The sequence below is a fragment of the Coptis chinensis genome, chromosome 1 (genome assembly GCF_015680905.1).
Source record: "Coptis chinensis isolate HL-2020 chromosome 1, ASM1568090v1, whole genome shotgun sequence".
NCBI lineage: Eukaryota > Viridiplantae > Streptophyta > Magnoliopsida > Ranunculales > Ranunculaceae > Coptis > Coptis chinensis.
Genome location: NC_141456.1, coordinates 35,010,870 through 35,021,221, shown reverse-complemented (window position 1 = coordinate 35,021,221; position 10,352 = coordinate 35,010,870). Strand labels below are relative to the sequence as shown.

The 10,352-nt window shown below is 36.7% G+C and overlaps 1 pseudogene across 1 annotated transcript; it reads left to right on the top strand.

Moving 5' to 3' along the window:
- The first annotated feature begins 1,412 nt into the window (after positions 1 to 1,412).
- Positions 1,413 to 8,461, top strand: LOC147523673 (uncharacterized; annotated as a pseudogene). Its single transcript, XR_015201687.1, has 6 exons — positions 1,413 to 1,418; positions 2,187 to 2,584; positions 2,704 to 2,838; positions 2,912 to 3,063; positions 3,614 to 3,687; positions 8,313 to 8,461. The product of XR_015201687.1 is annotated as an uncharacterized LOC147523673 (transcript).
- The last annotated feature ends 1,891 nt before the right edge of the window (positions 8,462 to 10,352 follow it).

The window sequence follows — 10,352 nt, the reverse complement described above, 5'->3', positions numbered from 1 at the left end:
CAGCGATTTTGGGGTTTGTAATTTCATGTCGGTTCGGGTTTCACTTGATTCAGAGTTTCACACAACATCAGCGGCAATGTTTAATCATATTGGCGTTGTTTATATATAATGGAATTCTGTCATCTACATCAAGTGCAAGGTAAATCTGATTTAGAACATCATTTCAATGAATATGTAAGTGAGAGGATTTGAAAATCACAAATGACTCTCATCCTAGCAGAAAATGTCTGTAAAAGAATGAGAAGAGGAAGTGTGTGGGCTCTGTTTGATGGGGGTGGCGTCCTTATGTCATTTTTTTTTTGCTAATATGTTGAATTTTGTTGTTGGTTTATAGTTCAAACGCCTAGAGAATAGGTGGCTGATGCTGAGGCATTTCTTGACTTAACCGGTATGTTTGCAACTTTTATTTGTCAAGTCGAAATGCAATGAGGGAATAAAACCATCTGATTTTGTAACTTAACTACTTTTTTTTTGCTTTCTACTCCGAAAAAAAACTTTGTCAGGTAGCTTTGTTTGGATGGCATTTTTGTTGTTTTTTTAGCATGGCTAGACTGATTTCATGGATTCTTTCAGATTTAACTTGTTCTGTTTGTTTTTACAATGGTGTCATGCATCTCCTTTCGACTTTGAAAAATTGTACAAAACAATTTAAATGTATAACAATGTAGATTTTGTTGTTTTCCAACCTAGTTAGGATGTCTTATTGTCCCTGCAGATATGCTCAGAGGCTCCTCTCTTGGTTGGTTATAATTTGCATGCCCATTAAAATTTTATTGCTAAAAAAGGTGATGGATCTAGAAACCGTGTTAAAAGGTAAAACTATGTTCTATTGTGAGTATAGTTTAGCAAGCAACTTCGATTAAACTATTAAAGAATTTTCTTAACAGGCTTTGTTGTTGAAATAGGATAACTCAACAATGAGGGAAAGCCGTTGATCTGAAATAACCCAAGAATGATCTATGGGACATTTTTCAATTGATAAACTCTCCAAGCTAGTGGACATTCATATGGGAGCTGTCCAATGTTTATTTCTGTTTGTTTTGTAGGATATCTTATCCTACACATGTATTCCGTTCCCATTTGTTAATCATATATAATATCTCTACTTTTATAAACTCTCCTACTTTAAAAGATGATTGTCTATCAGTTCATTGAGACATATTTCCCTTCAAAATTCAAATCCATGAGCCCAAGATCAATTTTTTATTAGCAATATTATAAATGCCCAAGTCACTAGCAAAAGACTCTCATCCAAGTTTGAGAGATCGAATACAGGAAATAAACCATTGTCTATCGAAACAAAAGCACCTTTTCTTCTTATGGATAGAGTGTTTTGTGTGAGTACAGAGTGAGAAAAGGTAGTGAATGTGTTTTAGTCAAGTTTTTTAGTGGCTAGGACGGTAAACTGGTAAATGCAGGTGCAGATAAATGTTTAATCTTTTTAGATGGAGGGCCACATGTAAAATAGATAGAAGAATGTTATTTGCTGCCCTTAAGTAGTTGGCCCTAGATGTTTGCTTTTCACAAGAAAGCCTATGGTGCGTGTGGGAAAGTCTGAGGTCTTTCCTCATGGCTGAATGTGAAATGAAAATTTTTACGCCCCTAGGCATAAATGCCTAAGCAAAGAAGACGGTTTGACCACATGATCTTTGAAATCTTTGCGATTGTTTTTTTTTTTGGATTCTTAGCTTGTTTTGTTATTTTCATTTGCTTTCTCACCCTTGGTCTTCTATTGTCACTCTAGTCTCTTTTTGGGTCTTTTTGTTCTTTTTCGGTGAGATTTCATAGGAAGCTATTTCTTAGTGGTAATCCTAACGTCTTGTTCTTTAGTTTGTTGTTCTAATTGTACAAATCCAAAACCATCTCTCGCGTGACATGCTCGGTGTTTCTTTCATAATGGATATTTGACCGGTTGAGATTATCTTTGTTTATTTATGTTTTTGGTTTTTGATAAGCATTAGTCCCGCAAGATAACCCGGTGTTGTACACTTATACTGGCATCCTTTTGAGTCGTTCGAATTCTCTCATACACATTTTCTCCTTAAGATCGAAAATATTAGCTTTTACTTAATATAAGGTCCAATCCAGTGAATATTTCATTTTTAGATATATTCTAGGCGTTGATAAATTTAAACTGTTGTTATTATTCCAGACAATTGTGAAATTTGAGGTCACGGAGTTACTAGGTATGTCACTTTATTTGTCTCATTTTCACATTTTACAGCTTGTGGATATTTAGAATTTATGATGGGTTTGCAGTGCATTCCTCGAAATTTATCGCAAGAAAGCAATGGGTTGTTGCTGGATCTGATGATATGTTTATCCGTGTGTATAATTACAATACGATGGATAAAGTAGTATTTGAAGCACACACGGACTACATCAGATGTATTGCGGTCCATCCGACACTTCCATATGTATTGTCCGCGCGCCTAATGACATGCTTGTTAGGCTCTGGGATTGGGATAAAGGTTGGATGTGCACTCATATTTTTGAAGGACATTCACACTATGTGATGCATGTCACTTTTAATCCGAAAGACACCAACACTTTTGCAAGTGCGTCTCTTGATCGCACTATCAAGGTATTCTAAACTTTTCATTATAGTAGCATGTTTTGAGCTGTAACATTTTATCTTGTTATGTCTGGAATATATATTTATGCGAGTCTCTATTGGCTATCTAATGGATTCTTATGGTTTAGATTTGGAATCTTGGATCACCCGACCCACATTTTTTTTCTTTAGATGCACATATGAAAGGGGTGAACTGTGGTGATTACTTCACGGGCAGGGATAGGCCGTATCTCATTACTGGTTCTGATGATCATACTGCAAAGGTTTGGCTCCTGATCTGCCTAAATTTAACCGTATAATTTAAAACTTGTTGTTGGTAAACTGGATGGAAAACAGGTGTGGGACTACCAAACCAAAAGTTGTGTTCGGGACACTAGAAGGCCATACACACAATGTTTCAAATAGTTTGTTTCCATCCCGAACTTCCTATAATTATCTCAAGTTATCGAGGATGGGACGTTTCGAATTTGGCATGCAACCACTTACAAGTATATGCAATATTTTTTGTGATTTATTTTTATTCAGTTTCTTTGGTTTATAGGTACTCGATGTAGAAGTCTTTTTGATGAATTTGCCAAAATTTCCATATGGATCTTTTATTTGCATAAAGTCAATCTAATATAATCATTTTTGAATATAGAACTTCATTAAGTGAACAAAGTAGCTCGAGGGAAACCCTTTGCCGCCGGCCGGGTGTCCTTCTTGCCGCCATGGACCTGGCTGGTGCCCATTCTCTTTGGTGGTGGTGTCGTTCTTTGGGTGCCCGTTTGTTCTTGGTGGTGGTGGTGGTGGTGGTGTATTTTGTTGGGTGCCCGCCTTTGCTTCGGCGGGTGTTGATGTCGGGCCGGCCGGTGCCCGATTTGTTTGTTATTGTTGCCGCTACTAGTGTCGTTGCCGGTGTCTATCGCCGCCATGGACTCGCTAGTGCATGTTCTTTGGTGCCCTTGGTGTTTAGTTCTTCTGTGAAGGGCTAAGTATCAAAAGCCTTTGGTACATAAGTCATGATGGCCTTACTGTTTCTGGCAACTGTTTCCGCAGAGTACACGATGTGGATCCGAAACAGGCAAAGCATGTGGCATTGGCTTGTCTCGCCTTGAACAATAAATCAAAAGGTAATTTTTTTTTTGGTAATTAGAGGTCGTCTTTATGACAGTAACAAAAATTTGGTTATGGCAACTTTGGTTGTTGTTGGTGGAGTTACATCTGCAATGGGACCGATGGTTGAAAAGTCTAGCAAGGTTTTCAAGTTTGCTTTCAATTTAAATGTGTTTACTCATTTTTCTATTTGTGACTTGGAGGGCGAAGTAATTTGAGGATTGGTTTCTTGTAGGGAATATTATCAGATGTCTTGAAATGTTGTTAAGAGGTGGTGTTGTTGGAATCCTAATCAAAGCACTCGACAGTTCATATGGCCCAGAAGGGAAGTTAATTACAGAAAGCAGAAGTTATAATTATGGCTTTACTGCGCGAATTGGTGTTTTCATGTGTTCAAGTCCATTTAACCGATTTGTGGTTCACAAACTTCCTTGCAAATACCGGTGTATATGATAAGTAAGTATATTTTGTGGATTGGTTTTATATTCTTTCCAATCCATATCTTGTTGGAAAGTGTGTGTTGATTTTGTGACCTTATTTTTTATTTCATATCTCGATGCAATTAGTGGAAAGATGAGTGTTAAAGATTGTTCCTCAATTCTCGCACCACCTTCTACAAGTTATGCGGGTAACCTTTTTGAACTTAGTGTCCGATCATGACTCACAAGGGTTATATGAATATTTTTTTTTAGCGTTGAGCATTACAATGAATAATGAGTTCTTATTTGTATTGTTTATTTCTCCTTTTATGTAAGATTTCCTTGCGTCTCAGTTTATTAACATTCTGTTAGAACTACGATGAGTAGAATCCATCAAGCAAAATAAAGGGATAGATAAGAAACAATGTGTTGTATCCAATCTATCATAAGTTGTTATCTAAAATCAAACACAACATCTTATTTTTCTCCCCTGGTGCAATAGATCCAATTTATTTGTTGGTTTCAAAGCCATGCTAATGCTCTTGAGGCGTTTAGAAAGCTGAGAGTTAGTTATATGTAGAGGCATAGGTTGGTTTTCACAGAAGTAGTCAATTTGCATGAGGAAGGATCAAGTTTAACGGGGACAAGTTTAGATTGGAGGAAGGAAAATATTATTTAGAAAGGCAAAGAATAAAATTATACTTGTTAGACTCCATGTTACATGGACACGCCATATTAAAAAAAAAAAATCATGTCAGATATGTATCCACGTGTCCGTGTCGGATAGAATACAACATATTGCATCCTGCTCAAGTCAATAGTTTGTTCCCAACTGCCTTTAAAACTATCCAGCTTTCTCTTGCTCAACTTTCTAAATTCATGGTTGGTAATCCATTTATTATATGATAGATTTTCTTACTAGAAAAATAAATGAAACACACAAAAGTTCTTCAATGAAGGGGATCTGTTGTCATGTTGTGTAGAACATCTCTTCTTCAAATGCATCTGTTTCATGTAATTCAGTGCTTCATACTTATTCTTGGATGTATCATGCACCTTCTTTAATATTTTTGCTATATGTAAGTGACCATTTCCCTCCTTTGTTTTTGTTAAGGCTAGTCCTTTCTCCTCTTACTATTTGACCTCATAATAGATTCGAGTTTATATAATGATTTGGGAATGGATATCATTTTTTCCGTGTCCTTCCAGGTTGGGAAGGAGTTGTTTGCTTCTCTTATTGCTTTTTAAAGAATTGGCTTCTTGCAGTGAGGGTAGAAGTGCTTTTGCATCAATTTCCACACACTTCTAGTCTTTTAGTCTTGATGAAGTTGAGTTAGAGAGTTGGCATGAGCAGGATAGACATGATGGTGTCATTGATAACTCTGATGGGAGAATGAGTCCACCTTTGCATGTCTACCGATTTTTATCTTTGTTCTAAATATTAAGTTTCAATTTAAGGTTAAAGTCTATATAACCTTTGTTGTTAAATGAAACATGCAACGTACGTGACATTTGTTTGTTGCCTTGAAGAATGTTGTAAGCACAATGTAATGCACTTTTTGCATTGTACTTTTCTTTTGAAAAATGTAAATACTTAGTATTTGTATTTGCTAGTGACTAGAAAACTTTAACAGTGATAGAATGAATGTTATATTCTTTAATGAAAATGATGGCGTACTTGTGCATTTTATGGAGCTATTTGATTTTTAAATGTGTTGTTTTGGTTTGTAAATGTTTTTAGAATTTTAGATGGGCTAGTTCTACAGGGTGGATGTATGAGAGTAAATAATAATTTTTTTTTTTAAATCTAAAATTAGATTAGTGACGTCAAAATGACGTCACAAATATTTGTGACGCCAAAAAGCCGTCATAAATTTGTGACGTCAAAATGGCATCACTATTTTTTGTGACGCTATTTTGGCATCACAAATATTTGTAACGCCAAAACGCCGTCACAAATTTGTGATGTCATTTTGGCGTCACTATTTTTTGTGACGCCATTTTGACGTCGCAAAAAAAAATGATACCAAATTGTGACACCATATTTGTGACGTCAAAATGGCGTCACAAAAAATATTTGTGACGCCAATTTGACGTCACAAAAAGACTGTTATGGTGTAGTGTATTCTCTATGGTTCGAAGTAAGTTTTCAAGATTCCGTTGGTGTTTAAAGTTTGTTTGAAAAATGCTAGGAGAGAGATCCGAAGTTTCTCAGTATTGGTTTCTTAGTATAGTTTCGCTTCCGCAATATACGTCTTCCGCAATCTCTCTGTCTTAGTATTGATAAGAGTGGCACAACCTCTCTATATCTCGCAGTCTCTGAAGTTAGTATTGGACAAGACGCGTGCACGCGAAGTCTAAGCCTTCTGCTACGCGCCCATGGCCGTGAAAAAGAAGTAAGTTTTCTATGTACTGATTCATTTTTCCAGTGAAGAGGACGCACACGCGCTCAAGTATAGCCAGGCCCAAAGGGCGCACGCCATGCCGTGAAAGGAAGAAAAAAAAACTTTCACAAAACAACAGTATTGAGGGCGCGCGCGCTCTAAATTTGCTTGCCAAGAGCGTGCCTGCGCCCATGCCTCCACACATCAGTTTTCGAGATTTTTGAAGTATCAAGCCTTTGGAAGGTAGTTTGCACTCTCATCCAGGATTGGAGGGGTTGTATTGTTTGTATGTCGTTATAGATGTTTGGGTTTCTAGCTTCCGCGCAGTTGGTATTGATGTCGTCTTTTGTCTCAGTTTCTAGAACATGATCAAGTTGTTTGTTTGAAGTATTATAGGGGCACATGACTTCTATCTCACGAGGAATTATTCTTTCCATCTTCCACTATTTCAGAAGTTCGCAGTCATAAAAAGGCGCGACCCACCCTCCACCCTCTATAGTGAGTATTGTTCGATGCATGTTCTGTTAGAATTTTTTTTTGTGTATTGGAGTATGAAGTATTGTTTTTTGAAGTGGGCATTGGTTGGTTGTATAAGTTGGTATTTGGTTTTCTCTGTTTCAAGTTCAAGTCGGAATAGACAAGTCTTTGTATGTTCCTACTCAGCCTTGTATATTCCAACTTGAGAGGGAGAATATGGAGATATGAAGACATTCAGCAGTATATGGGGGAAGGAGAATATGGAGACGTATGAGAAAGAGTACTCATGTCTCCATATTCCAGCATGCCTTGACGAACTCTTCATGACAAAGCATATCCACTATTCAGTCTTCAGTATTCAGGTAGCAGTCGAGCCTAAACTGCAAGTATGTTTCAGGTAGCAGTCACACCTAAACTGTACGTATGTTTCAGGTAGCAGTCAAGCCTAAATTGCATGTATGTTTCAGGTAACAGTCACGCCTAAACTGCACCAGTATTCAGTATTCAATAGTACCCATAAAAATATTTTGTTGACATTAACAGTGATATTGATAGTAACAGCCAAGAAGCGCACATCAAATCAGTGTTATTGTTTTCAATTTATATTATGACAACCATAACAACGAATGGAGTGAGTAGTAGCCAAGCAGCACGCCACTAAATCGGTGTTATGGTTTCAGTTTGTGACTATGGTACACCTTCAGTATTCAGGTTAGGTCATTGCCTACACCGATAGTTTCACCTCCAAAACGTCTCAACAGTTGTTCGAGTTCTTCAACTAAAGACAATTCTATGCGAAAGGAGGAGCAGTATTCTTATCTTTTGTTTTTTGTAATCCAAGCTGTAATTTGCATAGTTTGTGTAATTATAGCTTGAGGGGGAGTATTAGAATATGTCAGTATTAGAATATGTCCAATATGAAAAGTCTCATATTTCTATAAGTGTGGACACCCATATCTAGTAGTTTATATTATCATGTTTTAGTTTAGTATAAGTATGTAACTCTGGGTAGAGAACAATATCTCAAACCTAAGAACTTTTTAACCATAATCAATCTCTAGTTTTCATCGTTCTTCTTCTTGGTTTCTCTAATATATCAATGTCACAACTCTCCTAGCATCACCACTAACATAGAATTCAACAGTGTGTATGCAAAAAATTATATGCATGAAAGAATGGTGTTATGGGATGACATTATTCAACTACAGTCCTCAATTCTTATGCCATGGTCAGTATGTGGGGATTTCAATAGTATTCTGCATTCATCATAAAGACTTTGTTGTGAACCTACACATCCAAATGAGATAACAGAATTTGTAAATTATGTCACTTCTACAGGCTTATCTGATCTTCGTTATGTAGGTAGTTTCTATACTTGGGCCAATAACTCAGGGAAATACTCTAAGATTGATAGATGTTTGGTTAACAATCTTTGGATTAATTCTTTCCCAGCTTCTGAAGTAGATTTTGTGCTGAAGGGGGTCTTTGATCATACTCCCCTTGGTTCTTAGACACTAAAAAGCTATACCCTTTTCAGGTTTTGTAATGCATGGACTTTACACCCTGAGTTCCAAAAACTAGTGAAAAACAGTTAGCAAAAGCCATGTCAAGGCAACCCCAACCCTGTATTCACGTTGAGTTATAAACTTAAAAACTTGAAGAGTGTGTTGAAGGGCTGGTCTAAGAAGAACTTATCTAAACTAAAGGAGATGACTGAAGTAGCAAGAATGGACCTATTTAGCTTACAGAGACTTCTACAAGCTACACCTGGTGATGTGGAATTGTTACAAAAGGAAAATAAAGTAAGAAAGCAATATAGTGATTTACTCAAGATGGAGTTTGAGGATATCAAACAGAGGTCTGGCTGCACTTGGTACTTGCAAGGTGATAGATGCACTGCATATTTTCACAATATTATCAAAGAAAGAAGAGGAAGGAATAAGATTTAGTCAGTGATAGATGAACAAGAAATTAAGTACAATGAGCAATGTAAAGTGGTAGAATTGGTTACAAATCACTATAAAGCATTGTTAGGTACGTGTCACAGCTGCAATAGATGTCCTAAGTGGTTTCTATGACCAACTCCATGTGAAAGCTTAATGATGTCGATGCTGAGTTACTAGTTGGCCTGGTGATATTGAGGAGAATGAAATTAAATAAACTTTATTTGGAATGGACAATTACAAAGCACCTGGATCAGATGGCTTTAGTGCATGCTTCAATTCTTTAAGGTATGTTGGACTATTGTGAAAGATGATTTTGTTAAACCCATGATGCATGTGATTAACACTTTAGAGATGCCGAGGAGTTTCAACTCCACTTTTATATGTTTAGTCCCTAAAGTGCCTAATCCTGATAAAGTAACTGAATATAGACATATAGCTTGTTGTAATATTACCTACAAGTGTATTTCCAAGCTACTAGCAAACAGGTTGAAGTCAGTAATGTCAGCCTTGATATCCATAGATGGATCTAGGGGGTCCATGTGGGGGCGGTCACACCCCCAAAGATTTGTAAAAGTCACATAATGTGTTAGTAATTTGTTAGAAAAATGGCTAGACTATAAGAATTCGCACCCCAATTTTTTTTACAGAAGCTCCACTACCGCACCCCTTAATTCAATTACTATATTGCATATACGTACTCTTGCACCCCCAGACATTGAATCTTGGTTTCGTCCCTGTTGATATCCTTGAATCAATCAGTCTTTGTACAAGGAAAAACCATTCAAGATAATATGTTGTTGTCACATGAGTTGATCAGAAATTATAGCAGAAAACATGTCTCACCCAGATGCTCTTTTAAAGTTGACATTAGCAAGGCATACGATACTACTGTCAGTTGGAGTACTATTGAAACAATGCTGGGGAAGTTCAAGTTTCCTCAAAGAATGATTGGGTGGATTCAAATGTGCTACACATCACCTTATTTCTCCATACTGATGAATGGATCACCAAAGGGATATTTCCAAGGTTTAAAGGGATTGAGGCAGGGAGATCCAATCTCACCGTACCTATTTGTTATGATTATAGAGGTGTTAAGTTATTGTTTACTCATATATGAGTAGAGTCAAAGAAAATCAAAGCTCACCCCAAATGCAAAAAGACGAAGTGATAAACTTGTATTTTGCAGATGATTTGCTCTTGTTCTTCAAGGGAGAGAAGGAGTCTATATTAGTTGTTCAAAATACTCTGGATATGTTTGCTAAAGTGTCTAGTCTTAGAGTGAACAATCAGAAAACTATCTTATTGGTAGGAAGCATGACTCAAGCAGAAGGAGCTCAATAGACTTTTGTTCTAAGAATCCAAAAATGTCGAAACTGAATAAAATAAAACAATACTGGTTAGCCCTACAAGCTTCTCCATGCTTTTTCATTTTTTTCTACTACTGCCCTTTTATCAG